This window comes from Ptychodera flava, chromosome 6 (genome assembly GCF_041260155.1).
Source record: "Ptychodera flava strain L36383 chromosome 6, AS_Pfla_20210202, whole genome shotgun sequence".
In the NCBI taxonomy this organism is placed as follows: Eukaryota; Metazoa; Hemichordata; class Enteropneusta; family Ptychoderidae; genus Ptychodera; species Ptychodera flava.
In genome coordinates, this window is record NC_091933.1 from 11,052,413 (window position 1) to 11,073,267 (window position 20,855).

General features: G+C 37.5%; 2 long non-coding RNA genes across 2 annotated transcripts; both read right to left on the bottom strand.

Annotated features, from left to right (window-relative positions):
• Positions 1–4,533: 4,533 nt before the first annotated feature.
• On the bottom strand, positions 4,534–6,516 carry LOC139134266 (uncharacterized). Its single transcript, XR_011552759.1, has 2 exons — positions 6,438–6,516; positions 4,534–5,292 (listed from the first exon to the last, which is right to left on the bottom strand). It is a non-coding gene; the product is annotated as an uncharacterized lncRNA (long non-coding RNA).
• A 10,914-nt stretch (positions 6,517–17,430) lies between these two features.
• Positions 17,431–19,132, bottom strand: LOC139134267 (uncharacterized). The gene is made up of 2 exons (XR_011552760.1): positions 19,065–19,132; positions 17,431–18,180 (listed from the first exon to the last, which is right to left on the bottom strand). It is a non-coding gene; the product is annotated as an uncharacterized lncRNA (long non-coding RNA).
• Between the last annotated feature and the right edge of the window lie 1,723 nt (positions 19,133–20,855).

The following is a 20,855-nucleotide window of genomic DNA, read 5'->3' on the forward strand; positions in this document are numbered from 1 at the left end:
ATCTGTTTTTAGCCATAACAATGGCAAAGTAAACTCACTTTACAAATGTTTAATATGCTCACTACCAATGCGCTGACGAGAAAATGTACAACTTTTTTCACAAATATTGTATTGTCAATCTACAAAATACTTTCGTTATCATTAATATTAACATGAAAGTCATGAATTTGCTTACGCGAAAATGCATACATGTAAGTTTCGTCAGTTGCAATTAAGTTTTCTGGTATATACACAGGGGCTCATAAGTGGCTATTTAAGTCAATATTACAGCGTTTTTCTTTCTTTTTCAATGTTACAAATAAACTAGCTGAGCCTGAAGAGCACAACACTTGTGTAGCTGTCTTTTGTGTAGCTTGTATTGGCATGTATAGTGCGCCCTCAACGGGGAATATGATCATATGTAAATGCGACCTTTAGTTCCGTGACCTCTAGCCATGCCTACTTCCCTCTCCCTCGCCGGCCATGCGTACAGACGTCGCTGTGTTTACTGTACTAATTAGTACAGTAAGCATAGCGAGGACAGGAAGTAGGAATGGCTAGAGATCACGGAACTAAAGGTCGCATTTACATATGATCACAGTCCCTATTGAGGGCGCACTATACATGCCAATACCCGAATCACTACTTTCGAGGAGCAGACATGTTAACATTGCATTCTGGGAAATATCGCTGAGGTCATAGGGGTCATTCGTGCCAAAATGTGCCGCGGCGCGGCCTCATGCATGCAGGGTGTTTGAATATCAAACAAACAGCGTTGATGTACCTTACTTTCATGCGCGTACAAGACAAACGTCTGTCGACTTGTATCACGACAAAATTCCACATCTAGGGCGATATTTTTTCATATATGTTATTTATTTTTATGAAGGTAAACGTGCGCGGCATCCCAGCCTAGCCCTAGGCCTGGTTTGAAATAAGGTTTACGAAATACACATGATACAGAACTGACACTAACACAAACACGAGATTCATAACAGAGAACAAGATACAGACTATCAAAATTGTTTCTTTTAGTGATTTTTTCTTGGTTCATAACGGTTTTCAGGATACAAGAGATCCCAGCCCCGCAACCAACCCGGCCCCAAGGCAAAGTCGCCATCCGTATTAACGCATCCGGCCCACAGCAAACTCACGTCTTGGTTTGATTCCGTTGTTTATGTAACTTTTGTAATGAATGTATTATACATATATCGGAATTAAAAACTATTTGCTGTCGACTGTGATTTTAGCTGTAGAGAAGATCGGACCATGGACGTATTATGTCCATGTTTGGACTGTGATCGTATAGTTTAGCAAGTGCCGCCTTCCATTTGCATCGACAATCTTTATCATACTCAACTCACACTAGCAGAGAGTGTGGTATGGTACATTCCAAGATTGGACAAAGTACAAAACTGAACTTTCAAAAGGACTACATAGTATCCAAGTTGTACAGTTAACAAAGTGTTTAATAGTGAGAATGCTACTGGAGGGTCGAGCACAGATCAGTGTTCTTCAAGAATATAGGGTCCCCTATCAAGACCTAGAAAATTACACTCCATAGGTAAACCCTTTTTAAGATTTAAGAGCCTTTTCCGTTTGTGTAACACTGGAACAAGTGGAGAAATCTACCCCACTTTCCTAGAACAATAAAACTCGTTCTGTGATAAAATTTGTACCATGAAACTCATCATCTATTCCAATTCAATACTTAAACTATGATCACTCAATCTGAATTTCGATAAAGCTCTGAGAAGAGTAAAACTTGACAAATTGTTCAGGTATTTTTTCAAAATAAAATTCAGACTTGAAAGTTCTGTACGTACATAATTTGTCACAACCTCAATTTTTCTTGTATCACTTGACATATTCTCCTTACAAGTGATCCCTGGGTATCTTCCTTTTTATTTTCTTGTTTAACTGGGTATATGATATCACTCTTTTGAGTCGAAAACATTCATATGATTGTAACTTCCCAAAATACAAAGAATAAAATTTGCCCAAGGAGAATTTATATCTTTGTTTTCTTGAAGCGCCTGTTTCAGAATATGATCTCCTGTCAAACTATTTTACTGACACCAATATTTTAATAACAGACAAATAAAGATTGATCTTCAATGGAAATCTGTCCAACTTTGCTCTCATCCCTTCAAGTAGGGTACATTTACTCACTCCCAAGATAAATCTGTAATAATTTGACATACTTAAGACCTCCAAGGCAATTATCAGTACTTGTAATTTGAAAGAATTGGTATGATTAAAGTATCAATACTTTTAGACAAAGTTTTGGACTCAACAACATTTCACTTAAAATTGACTTTCTGGTGCTGAATAAAGCTTTCATTGCTTTTCATTCTTTTTAAGAGTAAACTGATTCTGCTTGAATTTTACATTTGGTGTAAAAACTATACCTAAATATGTATACTGATTTACAGTTTCAATTGCATTTTTCTCATATTAAAATGACTGTTTCTTTATTAAACGGTTACCTTTACTGAAAACCATTGTTTTTGGTTTTACTTAAAGATTGTAACTTATTCAAACAAATCTGTAGATAAGTTTTGATACTAAATCGTCAGCATATAGAATACAATTTAACTTTAGATCTTCCATATCAACGGGAAAGAAAGAAATGTCCCCAAATATATTCGGAAGATGGTTAAGAAATATGTTAAACAATGTAGATGAAAGATTACAACCTTGTTTTACCCCCCCCCCCCAATAAGAAAGAAACCAATCTGGAATTTTGATTGTCGTTTTCACGTTATACTGAGTATTATCATACACGGAATCACAACTTTTGCATTTTTAAAAATAAACCCTTTCTGAAACAGAATCAAAGGCTTTTTTTAAAATCAACAAATGCCACATAAAGAAGGTTTGATGATTTTTAGGCCCTTTAGCGGTGTCATTTTATGTGTGGGGCCATCTACTCCTGCATGAAGCGGGGCAGATAAACTTAACGATTTTCAAGGGTCAAGACGTAAGCATATATAGTGCTGAAGAGCGCGAGCTGCTGGTGGCGCGGGACGCTGAAAGTGGGTACCTTGTACAACGTTTCAAGTATTTGTTGTGGAAAAATAGCATCATCGTTTCTGAGACTACGTCATAATGTCACTGTCAAAGGTCCAAGGGACCATGATTGGGTGGCGAAATCATGCTTCATTGCGGGAAAGCCTCCAATGGGTTTGGGGTGGTAATAACAGAGATAGGCTGGGAAATCACGGCGTCAAAAACGTATTTCATTTTGGCCAACTTGGCCTATGTGACACTGACATTACTTTCAATATTTTGCCCGATATGGGTTCACGGTTTGACATCTGAATGCCAGTTTACAAGCGACAGAAGTAATAGTTGAAGTATGCAATGGTCTGCCTCTCGATCCATTGTCAATGTTCAAACTACATGTATTGTATATCATATCGCTCACACATACATACACAGTTACGAACCGGCCGCAACGCCCGTGTCGACAATCATTGCACTGTCGTCAGTGAAGGAATGGTCACACAGATGCTCGTTAGCTTGGTAGTCTGCTAAATCGATCGATTTTCGGCTCAATCTATCGATCCCGTACTCGATCTGCCCGCCACTGCAACCTAAAAGGAGCAGTTTATAGGTTGCAGTGGCGCGCAGATCGAGTACGGGATCGATAGATCGAGCCGAAAATCGATCGATTTAGCAGACTACCAAGCTAACGAGCGCCTGTGAATAGTGTGAGGTCACTTTGTGCGGAAATACAAGCTATAGCAAAATAACAAGCAATAGGCAAGGTTCAGTCTGCGCGATGTGGATTGCCGGTGTGTATGTAGTGCGTCCACATGTGACGATTTGAGCGTTTTGGCACGAATGACCCCGTGACCTAAGCTTTATTTCCCACAATTCATTGCAAACACGGCCTTCGTTTGGAAGTAGTGATTCGGGTATTCACGGTACACAAAAGACAGCTACACAAGTGTTGTGCTCTTCAGGCTCAGCTAGTTTATTTGTAACATTGAAAAAGAAAGAAATACGCTGTAATATTGACTTATATAGCCACTTATGAGCCCCTGTGGTATATACGATGATTTAGAAGAGTTCGTTAAAACTGGAAATTGATTATTAGCTGATACAAGAAGTTACACTGTAATGAATTTTATCTATGCAAATGTCACCCTACAGCGCCATCTGTGGCAGAGGTCACAGTTCTCCCAGTCCTGTCCTCTTTTGCACGAGGACGTCCGCCAGACAACATCGCCATTTTTCGGTTCTACCCTAATGACTTTCGTCATGAAACATCATGGTATATTCAATGAACATAGAAAGTTTCATCTAAGATGGTCGAATAAACCAATATATATATATATATATATATATATATATATATATATATAATATATATATATATATATATATAATATAATATATATATATATATATATACCTGTGACCAGTGTCCTTGCAGTGTCCTTGTCATAAATTTTCTAGTTGATCTTGAAATCTGCAGACGGTACCTTGATTCACATCTGAGCAATAAACAAAAATTAATACACAAGTACACAAGTACACAAGACGTGTTTGGCAGCTTGACATAGATCATACCTTTAATTTAATGCTTTGAATGTACCAGCAAAGAAAGTAATTACATTTGAACTCATTCATCTGGTGTATCAACGTTTCAAGAGGTAATCGAGTATTCCTAGCATCTGTTTAATTCAAATGTCTTTAATGCTTCAATATTACACATTAAAACAAGGATTACCGAATATACTCGAACAGTCATGTTGCAGGCTTTTCTACATATTATCTAGTTAATACTTTTGTTACATCCCCTTTTACAATTATTATGATATAGCTTAAGCTTATATGTCAGCGTCCAAGCAAGATTAATAAGCATAAAGAGAAGCATAGTATTTAACCGCACTTGCACGTATAGGATGAAATAACATTGTCCCAATTTTCGACTTGTCACCCTTTTGTTTATAATCGGCCATGGTATGTACCCCTCCTTTAAAGATTTTCTTTTCAGTATCCTCAGCGGCTGCCTTTCATAGGCCACAAATCTGCATCCTTCAGCGACGACCATGGCAGACCACCCGGTTGTTCCATTTACTACCATGCGTACGCATTCTGGTCCTCTCTCGAACTACTTTTTCGATAGTTACTGTATCACCACGGCAATTGTCCGCCGGATCATCACTGGCGATGTCATAGAGTCTAGCGCAGTCCTCTGCATCCAAGTCTTTCGGATCCGGGCATGCGGCGAGGCAGCTACCAAGTAGCGCCAACATAACGATGAAGCTGAACTGCATGGTGTCAGCAACGCTTACTCGTCTGCAAAGGCATTATAGTTGGTGTATATAAATACCTATTATTAACATGCGCACATATCATTTGAATGACAATGTCCATGGCGCCAAATGTAAAATAATTAGTTAACAAATTGAAACACTTTTAACATATTTGCAGTGAATTTATAGATATTTATTATATTAGAAATGAGATACACATCTTAAACAACACGCTTGGATGTACTTGTATGCATGTACGTAGCCAAAATTTCAAATATGTACGCGTTACCCTTTGTGCACATACACAGATACATACACAAGTGCATACTAGACGTACACATGCACATCGTAACACGCACATACGTACACATCCTTGCGTACGTGCAAGCATAGCTACAACTTATATACAGAGAGACATATATGAGTACATATCGTCTGACTCGCGTGTACCAGTGGTATTCACGTTTGCAATAATTTGGCTACGGGCATACATGTACACTCATGTGTGTTGCTTTTAATCGCAAATGTACGTATCAAATCAGTCTGAACACCCTTAAAATATATTCTCTCGAGTAAACCAATTATTTTACATTTTTGCGCCCCATACCAAGAAAGTTATATTAACATCAAATATCTTCGATATCTTTTGGATCGGGATATTGTCTTTAATGTAGTTTTCAAGTCGGGGAATTACAGATGAAGTTTGGCAAAGTGCATTTCGGGTAGTCAAGGCTGGGAACGGCTAATGACACTGGGTACTCATCTCAGCATAACACACTGGGAAGCAGTGTGGTAAGAGTACCACTTCTTTGATGGTAATGGCAACCTCATGAGAGTACAATGTATCCATTGAGCGTGTTAAGAAAAAAACTGTAGACTTCTATCATGATGATTAAACTATAGACCATCGTCGCAGACATGTGATTTTTGTATGAAACAATCCCTTGGTGAAAATGCACTTTTCAAAATGGGAAATATAATTATTATGTCTTTCGTAAACATTTGTATTATATTAACATGAATTTGTATGTAAATCAAATAAATTAAGTTATATAGCACCAACAATATAAAATCCCTACAAAGTGTACAAAATACTCTAATTAGCAGATACAAAACTGCCCATTGACGCATTCAATAATTTGTTCCGATAAATCTTAATATTTCAACAATATAAGGAAATGAACTTACCGAATGTGAGGATGATTGTGGCAGAGTGTTCAATTTAGAGGCCAGCTTCAGTTTGATCGTGTAGGCGACCAAATAGAAGTCTTTATAAAGAGATGACTCCACTGCGCGATGCATCATAAATTTATTTCACATGGAAGATGTTCTATAAGTATCTCGTGTATTTTTTTTTATTTTAAAAGTTTTATCAGACAGATGCTCCACATCTTTCGCATGTATTATTGGAACTCAAATTGGGTCAACTACTGATTAAAAGTAACACCACGTTTACCATGGCAAATCAATATGGCGGTTTGGCAAAGTGAAGTAATTTCAGGCTTCTTGCATTTTTAATTTATTGGGAGTTGTACAAAAAGTTTCAGAACCCACACAAACTTTAAGTATGTTTTCCGTCCTTCATTCGAGGTAGTCTTAGCGTGAGTAAAGGTGCAGCGTTCAGCCCAATGCTAATGTTAAACAATCTATCATGACGTCTGCTCAATGCAGTCGAAGCAGAATATTTGTTTTGCTTGGGTAAACGTTTCTACATCTATATGGTCAACGCATTGCTTGTATCGCCATTTAGCTTCAGCGCCTCACGAGACGGTCATGTAGCTTAGACTGTACAATGTACCTGTTTGCGGTAGAATTATAGTAGGTGATTTCTGAAGAATCGTGTTTTTTTTTGGTAGACGTCATGGGCTGGCAAATGTGTCTGACATAAATGCCACCATTAGAGAGTGACTTCTACTATGATACCTAACACATAAGTATGCCATTGCATGTTGGCTTTGCCGCTTAAAGTCCGTACTGTAAAGGTCCGTAATCTTGTGACGTGATTGTATCTCAAAACAAGGTCCTGGGATTGGCTTTGGCTGCTGTCCTGTCTCTCGGATCAGGATGTCTTCGTGCTACCCCCAAAGAGAAATAAACCGTTGTCGCCAGCTTAATAGTCACCCCTCCAATTAGAATACGGTGAAGCGCAAGACGTTTGCGCAGCTCTCGTTTATTTGTTTACGAGTGTACTGTTACACAAAGCAACCGATTTATCACATACCAGGTGCCAGAATACTTGCATGTGATAGAAAAAACTCCAAATTTTGGTGTTTTAATTTTATTCCACCACGCTCATTAATTTTGAAATATTTATGAAAACATGCTTCATTCATAAACTACATGACGTTCCAACAGAAGTCAACACCAAGATGCGAAAGAAAATGGGACTCAAGAAATGTTACATTGTAAAAATGCTTATGGTACAATATGTTATTACAACCGTCGTTTATCAAAAATTCTCCTCTGCTTCAGATCTTTCCCGATTTCGATTGCGCGTGACCGTCGATCGAAAGGAGGGCGTAAGAGTCGCTATATTACGTACTTTTTCCTGCCCGGCGGGAGGGGGCAAACTACATGATATTCAATAAAATTGAGGGTGAAAAGTCGAATTCTCCCCACAGCAACAGTTTTAGATATTTATCTCGTAAATACTTTTAAAACAAACTGCAATAGCTGTCACTAGCTAAATTCAGCGATATTTATCCTTTTCATGCATTTCTGGCGTTGAATTCCTGCATAAAAGTTTACTTTTACTTCGGTAATCTTATGTGTTTTACCCGAAAAATCCGCCGTATTGAAGACATGGTCAACCACCAGAGACATTTATGACACATATAGGCGGCAAAATTGTATTTAACGTAAAGAGAATTAAATACCAGGGCTATTTTCATGCAAATGATTATACACTAAAGTTTGGGGCGACTTGCGGCGATTTCGAAGCTGTTATCCTATTGGTTGGCTGAATCTTACCAATATAATTAAAACAATACAAATAAACTCCCTAAGTTGCTGTGAATAGTGACAATCGACCAATCAGATATAACCTTGCAAACACGCTGCGAGTCAGCCGTAAAGTTTTTAATGTGTCTCTGAGCAAATGGCTGCTGCTCTCCCCGCTGCTAAAGTGGCAGCTGTTTGTACACTGAGGCTTTCCATACGTAAGTGTCGCGCGAATGACGTGGCTTTCACGCCAGGTGCTAACTTCCTGTTTAGAGGTAGACAGTGTTGTACGATCTTATTATTTTTCTAGTACTTACAGATAAAATTACAAGAACTTTAATGGAACTACCACAGAATACAATGACAATATTCAACTTACGATAATGTGTTTAGAGACCAAAAATATCTTAATCGCTGAAAGCCCTTCACATTTTTATGTCGGCAAAATTGCATTTACAGACAGACGGCTGCGATCATTTCGTTTGTTTATTTTGTTAACTTTCAATATGGATAGTTCGGGAATACTCTAACTGAAGACATTTATATCGTACATACATCGACGTTTACCGTAAATATCACGGCTGATATTTCATGGTAAACGTCGCCAGGATTGAGCGATATGGGAACGTGTATAAGATGAATGGCCCGTATTGGGATAAAACACAGCATTTCTGGGGATAGCGCGTCAGCTTATCAGTGAGCGCATGTGACTCTCTCATTGACGTGATAGGGAAGGGTGTTGAGAATAAGCTCCTGAACTGACGTGACGTTCCTCCTGTCTCATTTTCGTAACAGTGATTGTAAGTTTTATCATCTTTGTTGTGTAATCATGAGATTAACATGTAACAGGTCTGACCTGAGAGCGAGTGCAACGCAATGTATTGATATTGACGTCACTATTCCCATCATCTTCACCATTATTTATTGTATGCCAACTTCACTATGTTCGCCGAATAGTTTTGCCATGCCAAAGTAGTATAGAGGTAAGAAAAGGCTGTCGATCATTTTCAAAATTAATAATAGTTTTCAGCAATTTAATTTGTAAATACAAAGCAACACAGGTAAGCAACGGAAACCATTTAAAATGGGCAAATTACATGGCTAGGTCAGTTAAGAGTTGTAACCCCGTAACTTGAAACAGAGACCGTGAACAGAGGACGCCTGACACAAAACAGTGACTGTTATTGCTGTTTTTGCTCGGTTCTGAATTCAATGTGCAGTATATTGCATCAATCTTATTCTCAGAATATTTGGCTTGCTTTAAAAAGGTGTTGCACAGCAATAAATGCGCACAGCTTTTAAAAGGGGTCCAAATAATCATTTTGAATCAAATTTTCTGATACGGCCTTAGGAACTAAGATTGCATCCCTTTTCAGCAAAACCCACGTCGAGTAGAATTTGTAGTAGATTGCATACTTCATTTCACATAATCCTTGACAAAGCAGCCAAAATACCGTCACTTGCCGTTTATAATCTGTAAATGAAAGTTTGAGAGAACGAGCTGTTTTTCTAGATTTAATTGTGTATTTAACATGCGGGTTTGGTTAGTGGCTTGTACATATATAAATATTAGAATGGTTTTGTTAAAAATAGCGTAGTGAACAGACATTTGTCAGCACTTTTTATATCATGTCATATTTTAAAGAAGTTCATCACATGATTAGACGATAACAATCTACTTTACCAGTTTGTTGAATATTTCCGTCATCAGAGCTGACTTGCTAGTCGTTCGCCTCATTTCCAGAATGACGTAGAAAAGGATGAAGTTTTACTTACGACAACGCACTTTTAATGACAGTCACTTCTGATAATTGTTATATCTGTTCTCTTTATGTTGTAATAGAAATTCCGTAGCTGATAGCTAACCAAACAAGGTATGCGATATTGTGATCTAGGTGACCCTTATCGACTAGAAGCCCCTACTTCTCGCGAATTTCAAAATAGCTTGGAATTACAACGTGCGATAGAAAATGACGCCACCTGCATTCATTACAAAAATTCTCCTTCGATAGATTTTGCAACGATTAAACCCAATACGACGTTCACTGTACCACAGTCAACCTCGTCAGTGTTGCCGTGCTCCCATTTAAAACACTCGCCCGTACACTGACTGCTTGCAAATTCTTATATTGCCGTTATATCACTTTTGCCGGCGATGAAACTGCACAGAAGCGTGTATAGTTTGTACGGGTCGGGTGTTCCGTACACTGAACGTGTTCTGTAAGTGAGAACAGTTGACAGAGGGTTCAATTGTTTTCAAAATATATCACAGGAGAACGTTTGCTATGGATGCAGTTGACGTTATTTTCTATCGCCATTAATGTTTTTACAATCACCCAAGCACGTTGTAATTCCAAGCTATTTTCAAATTCACTATAATGGTGATGGTTATGTGACCTAAACCACCAGGCCAATTTTTGGAACCAGCCAAAAGTAGCTACATGCCTTTTCACGTTCGATTCTCCCTATATTAACTATGATCAACACCACACGACTCTAGACGCACACACATTATTTTTCTAATGTAATATATCAGCGAACAACAGTTGATGCTGATCAATGATTATTACCATATGTCAAATCACCGCCTTATCATAGAGTCAAACATTTAAACGAATTTTTGAAATGCATCTGTAATTCTTTTCGATTTCAATATCAATTTTTGATCACACTTTTTAGTTTTTAACCTTTTAGGTCATAAGTTGCATTTTGAGTAGTTTTTTCACAAAGGTGAGTGAGCCGTATTGATAAACTACTTGTACAGTTTGTTAGGGTCTGTAGCATTCACTTAGATTAACGGCAACATCGTCGTATAGGCAAATTGTCTTGAAATAAGTTAAAACCTCACTACTATGGAAGACTACACTACAAAATTTGTGAATTATATTATATTTAAAGAGCTATGAAACAATTAACGTCAGTATGGCCATGGTCGTCATTATCAATACTACACTAAAAGGAACACAATTTGTGTTACCTGTCTTGTCCTACATGACTGAATTTCACTACAGGCATGCAGAACAAAACCTTCTGAATCTCTTATCGAGTTGATTGTTGTTGACTGCATATTGAAGTATCAGCTTTATCTCTTTGGAACTTTTGTTTCTGTTCATTTCGATCAATACTGATCTATTGAATGCGGAAAACATGTTTTCGGAGTACAACTGCAGTGCGTTGGTGGCAAATCACCTTTCTCGACTGTCTATGATTTACGTTACAAATGCATGAAATGACGATGAGCTAGTCCCATATATAATAATATACAGTTTCTGGGGGAAAAACACCTGTCTGAGAAGCAATAATATTCCACTCCTCTACCTTTAAATACGTTAAACGTTGGACACTTCGGTGTTTTAACCAGAATCACCCATGTCAACATCTGATAGCTTCAGTTCTAGAATACAAGAAACTCAACAATTAAACCACTAAAATGAAGATAAAATATCGTTATGGTCAAATAAACCGCTATAACAGCAACAAATTCCGTTTCTGATTAACAAATACACCCTGAAGTTACGGATTGTCGACGCTGCAATGGTGGCGGTACTACGTTCTCTTTGTTTGTTCCCCAAGTGGAGATTAATCGACGAAAGATGATAATTGGAATTATCAATTATTATTCACTTTGGATACAAATAACAATGAAAAGATGACAATGTCCAGTGAACGATGTAATTATTGTGCTGATTAATTGCTAACTTTTAAAAATAAGTCATTACCTTCGATTAAATTTCAGCTGTCTGCCTGTTTTGTTTGCGCACTCGTCCCTGTAAAGCTATCAATCATTTACTTAATTATGGATGCCATGAAAATTTCTAAATTAACATGGTCCGCACATTCATCTACGGTAATAGAGGCAAACAATGCATTTGATGCTTAAGTCTTCATATTCCGATTTCTAATTGAGCAAGGTAACCATAATGATACTTAACCTACCTGTTGATACTAATTTCGAACAACAAATCATTTTATTGAAGTGCGTATACAGTATGTAATCATAACTAATGACAATATTGTCCACACTTTATAAACCAGCGAATGACGATGTATACACAGCCGCTGTCATTCAGATGACCTCGGGTCCTCAGTTAAATGTAAAATTTTCAATTATGCCTTTTCGACACAAATCGACAGAGTCGACGCTTTGCATTGAAAAGTTAAGAACATAATATCCAACAACTCCGAACTGAATATTGTCATATCTTCAACATTTCTATTTCCACGGGACGCTACGCTACGCCTCGAAAAGCAATGAACGTGATATCTAACAACACCAAACTCATGGCGACGACAGTTAAAAGTATTTTATACCGTGAAGGAGAACTCCCAACAGGTGCAGTGTACTTGCCTGATATCCCGAGAAGTTCGCTAGCGAACAGTATTTCAAATTACACAAATTATGGCCGAGACAACTACACGGATTTTGACAGCGAAACAACGCCTTTTAATCAACTGAATAATTATAGTTCTCTGGTCAGCAGAATGTCAACTTCTGGGAGAGGCACCCAAAACTGGTCCACGAGTCATTTTGACGTTAAATGGGAAGAAAAGAGTTACTGGAGCAGAAGTGAGGTATTAGTTCTTGCATTAACAATTATTTTTTCATTAATCGCCGTACTGACAGTTGTATTCAACTTACTGATACTGGTTGCTTTCTGTCAAACGAAGAAACTCCGAAAGCTGTCCAATTACTTCTACGCCAGCCTAGCATTTTCCGATTGCCTCCTTGGTTTAAGCACGCCTTTGGCTGTATACGAGTGGTATCAGTATGAGTATTGGCAGCTTGGTAAGGCGATTTGCATTACATGGCTTGTCCTTGACTACATGTTGACTACAGTCTCATTGTACAACGTTGCCGCGATGTGTTTGGATCGCTACCTGGCTATATTTCACGCACTGTGGTATCGACGTTTCAGGACGAATCGTTTCGTCATTAAGTTAATCATCGTTGCATGGATATTTGGATGTGTTATTGAGGTACCCGCTATCACTCTTTGGGAGTTCGCTGTCGGTAATTCTACTGTAAATTTTGACGAATACTGCGACGTTGAATATAGAGACCATGTTTTGTTCACCACGATTACCATCTTTATGTCGCCAATTATACCGTGTACTTTCATACTTGTCATTTACATGCGAATTTACGTTTTAGTCCGAAGAAGAACAACGAGAGGTCAGAGAGAAAGAAATCCACTCTACGATATTAAAACTCACCACCTTGACGATGATAATACCAGTTTCACCACCACTGCCAAAAGTGAAACCTGCATAAACATACTTGATGCTAAAGCTTTCAATGACAGTGTTCGACCCTCATGCGCGCGTAGAGAATCGTTAAGCACAGACGTAGCACAGACCGTAATACCCGGCAAAGATATCTATGATTCAAATAGTTCCGCCCGCCAGGGTATAAGCTTAGTATGCCTACAGAAAATATGTTGCTGTAATTCATGTAGTGACAATTTTCAAGTTGGAAGTACATGTAAGCTCGGCCAAGGAGGTGAAGTCGACATTAAGCATTGCAAATCTGATTCTACTCTGGGCAAAGTAAATCACTCTTTTGAGGCAGAGGAAATTGCGCCAGGAGAGGTACTTGCATGTAGTGATGTAGCGAAGAATTTTGACAGAAAAGATTGTACAGAGAATGTCTCCGAGTCGCTGTCAGACGTTGACGTGAAATCTACAGATGACCTCAGAATAAATGTCAAATATGCCAAGAGTTACGAGTCAATGAAAATCAACCGATCTCTCAGCGGTGAGAAAAAAGCTGCCTTTCTTTTCAGCATGTTGGTAGCTTCTTTTCTTGTATGCTACCTTCCATGGGTAATGATTTCTATAATAAAAGCTTGTTGTAGTCATGTGCATATACCATTTAGCGTGTACACTGTTGCAGTCTGGCTCGTGTACATCAATTCTTTTGTAAATCCCTTTTTGTTTGCGTTTCAGGATTATAATTTCAAATTTGCAATTATTCAGATTTTTTGTCAAAAGCGTGCACATGCCTGAAACATTATTGGTGTACCATGTTTTTAGAGCCTAATCAATGATATAAACTGAAGGCTTATATATTTTTGTTAACAACAACAACAAAACGACAACGTCAAAGTTTGTCGCATTTGTCTGGTATAGAAATTTCTGTTGTAGGGTAAAATAATTTCTACCTACTATTAAAATACTATTGTCAATGTCATTTTAAGTGTCATGATCTTGTTTTAGGAAGATATCAGCCAAATCTGAAAGAACAATGTAAATAGTCTCTAAACACCACTTAATGAATATTTATGCATTTGTATAAAGTATGAACCTATCAATAACATTGCAAACATTATTTTGGAGGTCTTTCCTTAAGAGTAGGCAGTAACAAGTGTGTACGAATGAATTGCTTTTACAAGTTGGCTGCATATCTAGAAGTTTCGTCCTTGAGGTCGCTATTCGTATTCAGGAAAACCAACACCAAATTTAGTATTTCACCCAATTTGTAATTTCCATTTGCATTGTTGATTACAAATAAGGTCATGTGTCATTCTTAATTGAGAAACAGAAGGCTAACAGAGCAAATTCAAGATCGAAATCTGGTCAAATTTTAATGTAAATGGTCAAATGAACCGATGAAATCACGAAATTTGCCCATATTTCGACTTTCATTCTCTGATTTCAGGGTGAAAAAAGGTTGGCCGAATAATGTCACGGATTGAAACAACATTCAATGAAGATTTGTGAGCTTTGGCCAAACTTTATGTTTAATCATGTTTTGGGTAAATGTATCGAAGGAATTATTTTGTTTTCAATAAATTATAGGGTATTAGAAAATTAAATATCTTGTGTTGTATTTTCACTAAAATTCTGTGTCAGATACTTTCTTCATTTCATTAGTACTAGAATAGCTTCACAAATTAAAATTTGAAGAGTTACGTGGAGGGATAGCCACATATTTGTAATATTGCAATGTTCAAATGTTCAAGGTCGCCTCTGATATATTACGTGAATATTTATTGCTTGACATAGGAGACATTCACTTGTATGTGCTCCTTGGTCACATGTGGTATGTCACGGGAAGATTAAATATCATATCTGCTGTGCAACTGAAAAGTCGAAGGCAACATGTGATATGCCACTGCAGGTTCTAGGACAGATGATATGCGTTTAAAAAATTAAGACTATGATCAAGATGCCCTTGAAAATTAGAAAATCGGGTAGTTTTTAGTATTAGAATGTCGAACGATTAATTAGTGTCAACCTTGGTTATACATGTATCTGATCATCACAGAGACGATTAGACCCATATCGATAGCACATCAGGCCTCATCCGTGTTAGCGCAATTTTCACGTGATAGGAAATTTCCATTCTGCTCGCTGTCATAATTACGATCATAATCATATATGATCTGAAACTGCTCAAGCATCTCAGTGTATGTTTTAGTTGTTTGTAAATTGTACTTTTCTATGACAGAATTCCATGAGTTTTTAAGTTTAAAATTCTTATGTTCACTATCACGATCAATATTCATCGCATAAGCTTCAATTGAAAATATCACTAAGTATGCAAATTTGTAATGAAATGAACAATTTAAAATTCCTTTCTTGCTTTTTATTTCATCACGTAATGTGGCCCGCTAGATTGTCTTAATTGTCTTAGGTCAAGTTCCTCAAGATTGATTTGAGAACTTTTGAAAGCTCGCTATGTAAACTAATATTAGCTAACCTCAAAATACAATATGTCTTTCACTTCATGGCTTCTAATGTGCCATGTGTATGATCAATACACGCAGCTCTTTTATCATCTTTGGTCAAGTCCCCCCAGATAAATATCGATAAACTCGAAAGATTCATTAAATAATTATTCAAATCAGGAATTTTCTTTGGTTAAAAATGCATAACTTCTTTTACTGTAACTATTCCACAGTCTCATACTAAACACCTATTGCCTGGTCATGAGGGCTGTAGCGCCCGTCTATTACCCCGAGGGGCCGTGTGTTACCAGAAACACATCGCTATTCCCCGAGGCCGTAGGCCGAGGGGTATAGCGATGTGTTTCTGGTAACACACGGCCACGAGGGGTAATAGACGAGCGCTATAGCCCGAATAAAGACCAGGCTATAGGTGTTTTATAACACACCACATGCTCATGTTGTATTGTTATATAGTTTTTAATGTGTTTTGATATTTTGCACCGGAACAATCCATTGTGACGAGTTCACTGGGCGATGTTTCCACAGCGGTCAATTGTACGTAGTACCACTTTCTTTCAAAAAATATTCTAAACATACCTAGCGAAATCCTTAGTTGCACTTTAATCTTTTCCGTCGATGAGCGTTCAAGTTCATACGCTGTTGGAATGTTGGAAAATGTTGGAAAATCTGTTTAGAGAATGTGTCGTCACCTATCCCGGACGCACATCACGTTCTAGTCACCCTCCATTGTTATAAAGATGCAGAAGACACTACGGTCACGTGACCAAGCACTTTTCCAAATTTGGACAGGACTATTTCCCTAGGGAAATAGCTTTTCAAAAAATGCCCTCTGACGTCACTTTTGTCGATCCGATGGGGACTAGACGTATCTATTTTCTCGTCACGTGACGTATTCTGGCGAATCGCGACAGGGAATGAGCATGTGGCGTGTTATAAAAATAAATGGTAAATGTAATCCTTCCAGTGAAATAAGACGAATCAGGGCAGCTTATGTATGATATAACAATATGTCATAATGTGACAATGCTAAATTATTTGGTCGAGTCAATCAAGCTGTATATCCCCAAGTAATTCTCTTACTATATAAAGTATTTGTGTCATTGTCATAAAATGACAATGTCAACTGCTCCGGGGACCCGATTCAAGCGAGAGATGATACCTGTCATTGTAACAATCTATTTGTGAAGAATTATTTTGCAATGGGGTACTATCATGCAAACTGCACCAACCAACACAATCCGTGCTCGTTATTCTCATAAAGAATCTATGTACCATACATGATTCCTATTCGAAAAGACTTCTTGAGATATATCGCCAACAGACTGACGGACAGACAGACCGACAAACCGACAGATGTCAAACAGGCAGACAGACACACAGATAAATAGATAGACAGACAGCCAGGCAGACAAACAGACAGAGACACACAGACAGACAGACAGACAGACAGGACGACAGGCAGGAATCCAGACAGACTCTGACACACATTGGATGAAGTATGTGAACACGTGAGCAATGAAAGCAGATACGAAGGACGTGTGCAATAGCGCTATATTGATCATACTTAAATTTTAATGCTTTGAACGTACCATCAAAGAAAAGAATTACATTTGATCTCATTCATCAGTAAAATCAATGTTTCAAGAGGTAATGAAAGATTTCAGGCTTCAGTCTAATTCAATTGACTTCGCTTCTTTGCAACAATTTAAACCAAGAACCATTGAATTAATACAATTAAAATATGGCAGACTTTCAACAAATAATCTGGTAGAGTACGTTTGTTATGTTCCCCTTTTTCTGGTAGAATTATTATAACATAACTTACTGAAAAACCAACATCCAAGTGGGCTATTAGCATGGAAAGAAGCATCGAATTTAACCACATTTGCAGGTATAGGATGAAATAACATTATCCCAATCTTTAGACTTGTCACTCTTTTGTTTATAATCGGCCATGGTATGCACCCCTCCTTTAAAGATTTTCTGATCAGAATCCTTAGCTGATGCCATTTCGTATGCCACAAATCTGCATCCGTTAGCGACGACCATGGCAGACACCCGGTTGTTCCAGTTACCATGCGAAGCCAATCTGGTCCTCTCTCGAACGACCTTTTCGATGGTTAATGTTGCACCACGGCAATTATCCGCAGGATCATCACTGGCGATGTCATAGAGCCGAACGCAATCGCTTGAATCCAAGTCTTCCGGATCCGGGCACGCGGCGAGGCAACTACCAAATAGCGCCAATATAACGATGAAGCTGAACTGCATGGTGTCAAGAATACTTTCGTCGTTTAACTCTGGAAAGACATAATACATTTTATATAGATAAATAGACATTTTACATACATGCGCAATAGAAAGTATGAATTGTAATGTCCAGTAAGAAAGTTATATTTGGTAGCGACAATGTTTGGTATTTTGTTGAGTCTGGACACAGGGTTCTATGTAGGGTGCAGTATTGCTGGAGTTTGGTACTTCATGACCCCCTACCCGGACATATACTGGAGGGCGAGTTTTGGCATATATCTCGTATCGCTTTCAACAAATCTTGTCAGTCATGCTAAAAACAATGGCTTTCATTTTGAATATGCTACCACAGCTCAATTTTTCGTTTAACACATGTTCTTTCACTTTCAAGAATACAGTGAAGTAACATTTGCTACACTCAGCCGCACTACCTTATGGTGAAATGGCATTACGACTACTTGAAAGGCAAAAAATGGCATATTTCATGTGATATCAAATGACACCAGGCATTCAGCACAGAAACACACACTGGAAGGCATTGCTATATTGTTTGAAATGCTCTGATAGTGATGCCAACCTCGTGAGAGTAATATTTAATCATAAAACATGCCAAGAACGAAAATGTATATTTCCATCATGATGACCAGACTATAAATCATCGTTACAGACGTATACGATTTTTCATAAATATTCACTTTCTACAAAATGAAAAATATTATGTCCTTCGTTTATAAACATTTGCACTGTACTCATATTTGTACGTGTACGTCAAACGGATAAATTAAGTGACACAGCACGACAAATGTACAAAGCCCCTGAATCTCTAAATGTTATATCCTTGTCATGTTCAAAAGTGAAAATCGATATGCCCAACAATTTGATCCGATAGACCAAGGGAGCTGAACATTTCTACAATATAAAGATATAAACTTACCTAGTATGAGGAAGATTGTGGCAAGGTGTTCAATTTTCAGAGGGTAGCTGTAGTTTGATCGTTGAGGCATTGAAACAGAAGTCTTTATAAAGAGATGAATCCGCTGAATCATAAATTTATTTCACATGGAAGTTACTCTATCGCCTTTTGCTATTTAAATTTTCTCGGGCAGAGGCACTTAATTTTCACCTAATAATCTTTATTTACAGAAGTTATATTGTGTTAACGACTGATTAAAATAAAACTGTGTTTACTAGGGTAATATAATTGTGATGATTTGCTAGGGTGAACCTGCTTTAAGATTATTACAGTTTTAACATACATGAAAATGTTCGATAAGTTATGATAGTCGGACAAGTTTCAGCATGTCTTTCCTTCCAGTCGATATTATTTTTAGGTGAAATAACCTATTTCCTTTAAATTAGATTTTCTAAGATAATAAAACTTCGGCACAAAAATGCTTCAATAATTTGTCATCTGACAGGTCTGAACGTACAAAATGTCTAACGATATGACAACTGATAGATGGTGTCAGTAAACAGTCGTTAAAGATTTTGTCACATATCAATAATGATAAAGCAAACTCTCAAATGTAATGTTAGCCTTTTCCATTGTCACAACACCTTCGTCTTCACTGAACATGATTTCATGTAAGATAAAGTAGTTTGAATGGCATACATATATGGTACAACAACTATCAACTATTCGTTGAAACCTATTAAATATGAAAGCTTTCTAAAATATAAAAAAAATCCCTTATTTCGCATTTATTAAATGTTGTGCAATATGTGGTTACCACTAATACGTACGAGCCAGAAGTAAATTTATCCCATTTTACTCACATAATTATTTACCTACTGAATAATTTAAAACATACGTTTTCGCTTACTGCAAAGAGCTTATGTGGACTTTTCAGATCAATAAATAAAGGTTGATGTGTTGTCATAATTGTCTCGAATTTAATTAGTATCAAATTTCTTAAACTCATGGAAGCTGTTATGTCAAAATGCTTTGTTACGTGTTAAGTAATAATTAACGACATCTGCCTCATACGCCCCAAACACTCCCCATTCAATATTTTACAACTTGCGTCTGAAATTTCTATCTTGTACATGGCAGCACAATCGACCATGATGCTATTTAGCTGCTAACTGGCTTTGAAGGACCTGTAGCTATGCCTCTCGCATGAAGGGTTATAAATTAATTCTTAACAAAACGTTACAATGCCTTTGACACAATGCATAGAGTGATTTGAAAAACATGCCACTACCTCCTGTGCGTTTCCATTGACGTCAGTGAGATTATTTGTACTTTTAATTGAGTCGATTCTATCTTGCCTTTTTTGCCTAATTTGTTAATTTGCTTATTTCCGTCTGGTTTAAGAATCTCAGAATTTGTAAATATAATATCATGTCCCTCATGCGCAAATTGCTTTCATATGGACACAAAACTTGTCATTATTGAGACAGATTTCATTCATTTTGTATTTCCTGTCACTCTTTGTCCGTTTCGAGTTAAGCATCCAGTAAACCATTATTGCACATTATGATTTATACTAACTGTCTCCATGCTCGCAAATATGGACAAAACCGCCAGGAAGAAAAAAAAACAACATAAAAGATCCATGACGAAGTTGCGTCCAACTGTTCTACAGCAGCGAATATTTTATAAGCCAAAAGACCCATTTTGCCCATTATTTTATTGGCCCAAGCTGGTTTGTTTCCCAGAGGGGTCATAAACCGGTTACTGCAACCCTCACCTCTGGTTGATCGCTCCATGCTATTTATGATA